Genomic DNA, 6,195 nt, shown 5'->3' on the forward strand with positions numbered 1-6,195 from the left:
ACCACTGCTCCACTGAGGCTCTATGTTGTCATAATATGTTGTCAGCTGTCCCACAACTTTCATTTGGATATGTTCCTAGTTGAATGAGTATAAACTAATGCTTTAATAGGTAAACACAATTATAGAGACAACACACAGGAGTTCGTCACACATGGTCAACTGCTGAAAATGTAGTTGGTTTATGTACTCAAAAAGTAGGTCCCACTGGGACATTCTACTTGAAAAACATGCATTGGGTTGGCGCCTAAATTATATACATTAATTCTGTTGCTCTGTTGCAGGGTTTGCCAACCTTTTGTACCTCAGAGACCACCAAACTCATAATTTTAAATCCTGTGGACCAGAGACCTTGGGAAAATCCCAAAAAAAGTCTGCAGGAAAATTCCCCGCCCTGTTTTCCTATCAATTGATCATTCTTTATTTGGGATTGCAGGATAGTGTCTCCATGTCTGTTCTCAGGGGGGGAGAGAGAGAGAGAGAGACACTTTTGACTTCATGCAAGGAAAGCAGCAGAAGCAGTAGAAGTCTTTTTTTCTCTCCCCCAAACTGCTAGAAATGAGTCTTTGTAAGACTTGTCGCACTGGAGCAGGATGCCTTGCAGGGTCCCAAAGACTCATTTCTGGCAGAGTTTGGGGGAGAGAAAGAAAGACTTTTGCTGCTTTTCTTGCATGTAGCCAAAAGCAGAAGAAAGAAGCAGAAAGAAGCAGCCTGGTGGCCAGGCGAGGCGTGCGGGCTAAGTGGGGCAAGTTCCCCCCCTCCCCCCTTCCCCCCCACTACCTCATGTTGTTCACAATGCAAATGATGCAAGCCTTGTATTCCCACAGGCCATGTGGGCAGTGCAGCCATTGTGTTCCCATGCAGCTTGGATTAATTGCTTTGGGGGTGACATTTCTCTGTGGACCACCAAAATTTTCTCATGGACCACCAGTGGTCCCCGGCCCACTGGTTGGCAACCACTGCTCTGCTGGGAATTTTAAGAACATGATTACAAGTAGTCCTTGACTTACAACAGTTCATTTAGCGTCCGTTCAAAATTACAAGATTGAAAAAAGTTACTTACAACTATTGCAGCATCTTCATGGTCACGTTATTAAAATTCAGATGCTTGGCAACTGACTCGTATTTATGATGGTTGCAGTGTCCCAGGGTCACGTGATCTCCATATACAACCCTCTGACAAGCAAAGTCAAAGGGGAAGCCAGATTTACTTAAACATGTATTACCAACTTAACTGCTGTGATTTACTTAACTGTGGCAAGAAAGGTCGTAAAATGGGGCAAAGTTCTCTTAACAAATGTCTCGCTTAGCAACATCAATTTTGGGCTCAATTGTGGTCGTAAGTCAAGCACTACCTATATTTGGTGAGTCAGAAGTTTTAGATATTAGAACAATTAATATGACCAACACCAGTCGTAGCAGTTCAACTTTTTGTGTGAAAAAAATATTTGTTTCTCTAATGAACAGGCTGCATATAATTTTTTTCTTTTAATGTGAAGCAAAATCGGAAAAAGTCATTAACACTGGTCAATATGAAAATGGCTCCCTGCCACTTTATGGTGCAGTAAATTGTCTTTTTAGTGAATATAACTGGCTCTTCTACAATCTTATGTACATAAGATTGACAGTTCTCATTTGGACAGCAGATTAGAGGTCATAGTAGGAGTCATAGTAGGAAAAACATTTAAATGCAAATATAATCCTGTTTACATCAGAGCAATCTAATCAGGAATTTCTGGATTCTGCTTTTAGCATTGGCTGTGATAAGCTATGTGATAGCTAATAATCAAGTTCTTAGGTTTGGTGGATAACATTTTAAAATAAAATTCTGGGAGATTGCTATCTGCTACTGTGTTAGGTTGTGGTAAAATGTCGGTAACCACAACATTTTTAATCTGATTGATTTTTGATAGATGTTGCTCTATTTAGTGAACCCATCTGGTAGCTTAGTTTAGTCCCTAGAGATTTCTCTATCCGCCAGGAGAGCATCTGATCCGTTAATACACACTCTTGCTGTTCTCTCTGTGTTAACTCCCACTGCCTGATTTAGCCATGAAAATCAACAGCTTGGGTATATTATGGTCATGCCTTATGCTGCTGACACTAGTTGCAAAGCCAGTAACATCGAATTATTATTTTAAAAATGTATACTGTATGATAGGTCATGCCACTCATTCCTGAGGCAGCTTAGACATTAAAAATAGATATAATAGATACTAGTATTAAAACAAACATGTAAAATACAAAACATATAGAACTTTAAATTTTCTTTCGTATTTTAAGGTACAAGTATGGTTTTGCTGGTCTGATAATGAGATCAAAAGTACAAAAAACCCCACCCCATAATGAAATTATAAAACTAAACAAATTAAAAACAACAAAAAACCTTATTCCAATTAATTGTTGGAATAAGTGGGATGTTTATAAGAGATGTTAGATTTTTTTTAATTCATATCTTTATCATACAGAAATTGCCTTGTGTTTTCTGTATGTGTTGGTCATAGACTTTCATAACTTTTAAGTTGTGCTAAAAAGATACTACTTCATAAATATTTGAGGGGGTGTTCTTCCTCTTATGAGTTTTGTTGATTTGATTTCACTTGAAAATTATTAATTCTACAATAGTGTAATCCTATGCTGGTAGAGGTGACTTTTACTAACGTAGCGATCTTTGGTGGCATACATCTTCATGCTATTTATCAAAGCTTTGACATGTATCGATTAACCTGAGTATGAGTGAACACATCATCTACAATTTAGTTAACTGGTTAGGTTCAGTAATCACGGCAGCAATTTTGAGAATGCTCATGACATTCTCCCAAAATGCCAAGACTGTCCATTGACCAAAAATTATGGCACTATGACAGAAATGTTGCGCAATGCTTTGAATTTCCAGAACATGAACAGTATCACAAGTGTACAAATTAAGAAATAAACTATTTGGAAAAAAAATCTAAAAATATCAGCTGCAATTGATATTTTGTTTCCACTACATTTCAGTAAATTGCTATATAATAATTGTCCAAAAGTAGCTGGTAAACCCAATTCTCTGTATGTCTGTATAGAAAGACCCACTATGTTTGTTGTTCTTATTTCTTAGTAGGTAAATAGAAGATTGCAGCCTAAGCACAAGATAATTTAAACTGTTCTCAGGTCTGCTGATTTTTATGATGCAAGCTTATGGGCATATGACACATTGCAAAAGACCTTCAGGAATTTTGGATAGAAATCATAAAAATGAGGTTTCCCTAAATCAATATGGTAAATCACCCAATAGTTATGTGGACAGACATAAATATATTCACCTCTTACCTTGATTCTAATTATTCTCAAAGAAAAGAGTTTAGTTAGCACGTTTCTGCATATTCACTTGATTACCTTTCATTTATGGTTCTTTTGAATACTGAGCATTTAAAACCTGATCCTTCAGCCAGTTCTTTTGTTTGTTTGTTTTAAGAACATTAGCTTTGGAGTCCCTGCAATGACTCCAAAACAATGTTTGAAATGGGATTTGTCAGTAGAGCATTTGGGAAAAAAAGAAAAGTAACAAAGATCATTTTGCTTCTCATGACAATGGGGTTCCTAAATGGATTGGAGAATCTTCATTGATGCTTCTAGATTTAGTCTTGCACTGTGTAATAATTTTGTCTCATCTATCCATGATAGAAAGCACAATGATATCCCTATTTTGGATTTTCCCTAGTTTTTCCTATGTTAAGAAATACAAAACTGAAGAGCTGCACAATTTTTTTGGGCTGGCAGCTCTTAAAGAGGGGGGGGGGACTAGCCTGAATCTGTAACGTTTGCATAATATGATTAGTCATGGTGAATCATGGTTTACTCAACTCAGTTTTCTGGTTTTGTATAATAGGTCAAATCATAAACTGATCACATTGGGCGAGTCTATATAATACAAAGCTAAAATGTAGTTAGTCTGTAGTGTAAGGTGCCACGTAAGTCTATGGCCATGTTTGTATGTACTTGCACAATTATTCTCTTTAATACAACCATGATTGTTTCTTCACTTGTGACTTCAAGATAAAGAGCGAACATTGATTTCTGTATATTAGATTTGTTGCTTGCTATTATTTTGTACTAGAGAACTCTTTATCCTTTTTATCTGTCAAGATGATACCTACCAGCCTCTCAGTTCTCTCAGATAAAGCATCACCCCACTATTTACCAAAGGATTTTTCTTAAGCTAACAAATGTATAAGGATGTCCAAATCAAGACACACATAAATGACTTAGCCTTTAGCATTCTTTGCTGGTTTTGCTGTGAAAGACTAATCCAGCAGACTTCTCTAAAAGATTCACATAATCTCTACTATCATGTACTGATCTTTTACAACCCTTACAACCCTTGCTATTATAAACTGCCCGAGCAGAAGTAGAAATCCTACTGTTTCTTGCTGAATAGTGATGGAGTCATACTCACCTTTATCAATTAAACATATTTTTATAACCTTGGTCTCATGTCTTCATCTTGGTATGATGGATTGCTTGGAAATTTTGGCAGTTGCAATCTAAAATAGTAAAGGCTAAAGAAGGATTTAAATGTAAAGAACATGTCTGCTATGGGACTTCCGGTTTGGGCTTCTTCAGCGACGGACCAAAATAGCGATCGTGCAGAGTTTTGATCTGTGCTCGCCGCTGGAGCGCCCCAAGCCGCCCAGATTCAGGGCTGAAGCCACCCCGTAGAGGTGGTGAAGAAGGGGGAGCCGTCAGCGGGGTTGAGGAGAGCTGCATCTCTCCTCCTTGGCTGGCCATTACTCCCTTTCCCAAAGGTGGTTACAGCGGTGATCAGAAACCTCAAAGAAGAACCCGACAGGACAAGATTGTGAAGGAGGAAGGTTAAAGGAGAAAGTTTGACTGATTGGGTTGAATGGAGAACATCTATTTAAGGTACTTGGAACCTGAATTTTAAAGACTAATACTATTCCTAAAAAAGATTTTAAGTGGCGAAAGAGAAAGGGAAAGGAAACGGAATTGCCTTTTTCCCCTCTCACATTGACAGTTTTAATTAACTTGGAACTTTAAGAAGAAGAGATTCGAATAAGAAATTGATACTAATCCACTTTGACATTAATAGGCTATTTCTAGCTGAAAATAAAGTATCAAAGGGATAAAGATTCTTGGATAATTTAAAAATTTTCTTTAAAAAAAGAAAGAAAGCAGTGGAGGGAAAAGGGAAAAAAGAGAGTAGAATCTGGAAAATGGAGGAGACCACCTGGAACTTTAAAAAAAAACCGATAGTGGAATTTTAACAAGGCTTGCAAAAAGATACATTGTAGCTGAAACTTTGTTACAAGATAACAAAGCCCCTGGAAAGAGAAAGTGAGAAAAGAAGCAAGAAACAGTTTTGGATTATTGGATGATCCCTGGAACTTTGGATGGAGGATCCTAATGAAACAAAATAAAATCAATTGGGGGTTGTTTAAATTTTTTTAAAATGGCATCACTCCTTGAAGAGTTAAAAATGAGACTTAAAGAACAAAAAGAAGAAGCACAAGACGGAAGAGGATCTTTTGGCTTCATATTTCAATTTTTAGAAATGGAGATCTTGAACTATGAAAAACAACAAGAAACGCTGGCAGAACAAGAAGGGCGGGACAACGAAGAAGCCATCTTTAATGACCAAGCAATTTTAAGCGGGGTAAAAAAGGGAAAGGGGGGAAAGGGAGTTAAAAACTTAAGCATTGAAGCAACAACCAAAAAAAAAGAGAGTAATTTGAAAAGTAATCATAATATCAGGAAGAAGCAGAAGGGAGGATCACAGAAGGGAGAATCAGATAGAAAAGGGAATAAAAAGGGGAGGGAGAAGAAGAGAGGGAAGAGGGAAAGGAAAAGAAGCTACAAAGGACAGAAACAAGATATAGAGGTACAGGAAAAGCATACAAGAATTAAAGGTATGAACCTATTTAAAAGACATAGAGACAATGGTTAAAATTTAACTTGAGAGGATTCTGCAAGGGTGCATGGGATAGCATTGTTATATTAGAAATAGAAAAGGGTTAGAAAATAGGTTAGATGATTAAAGTGATAGAAAAAAATTCTATTGATATGTAGTGGAATATTTGTTTGTAAAGAGAATAAGGCTCCCAATGGTTTAAAAAGAAAGTTTAAAAAAACAAAAGAAACATGGAAGATTTTTATCAGTTGACAAGATGAACTTGAAAAAGAATAATAACCTTATTG

This window comes from Notechis scutatus, chromosome 1 (assembly GCF_049901735.1).
Source record: "Notechis scutatus isolate UNSWTSFEM ecotype Mainland chromosome 1, rNotScu1.2, whole genome shotgun sequence".
NCBI classification, from domain to species: Eukaryota; Metazoa; Chordata; class Lepidosauria; order Squamata; family Elapidae; genus Notechis; species Notechis scutatus.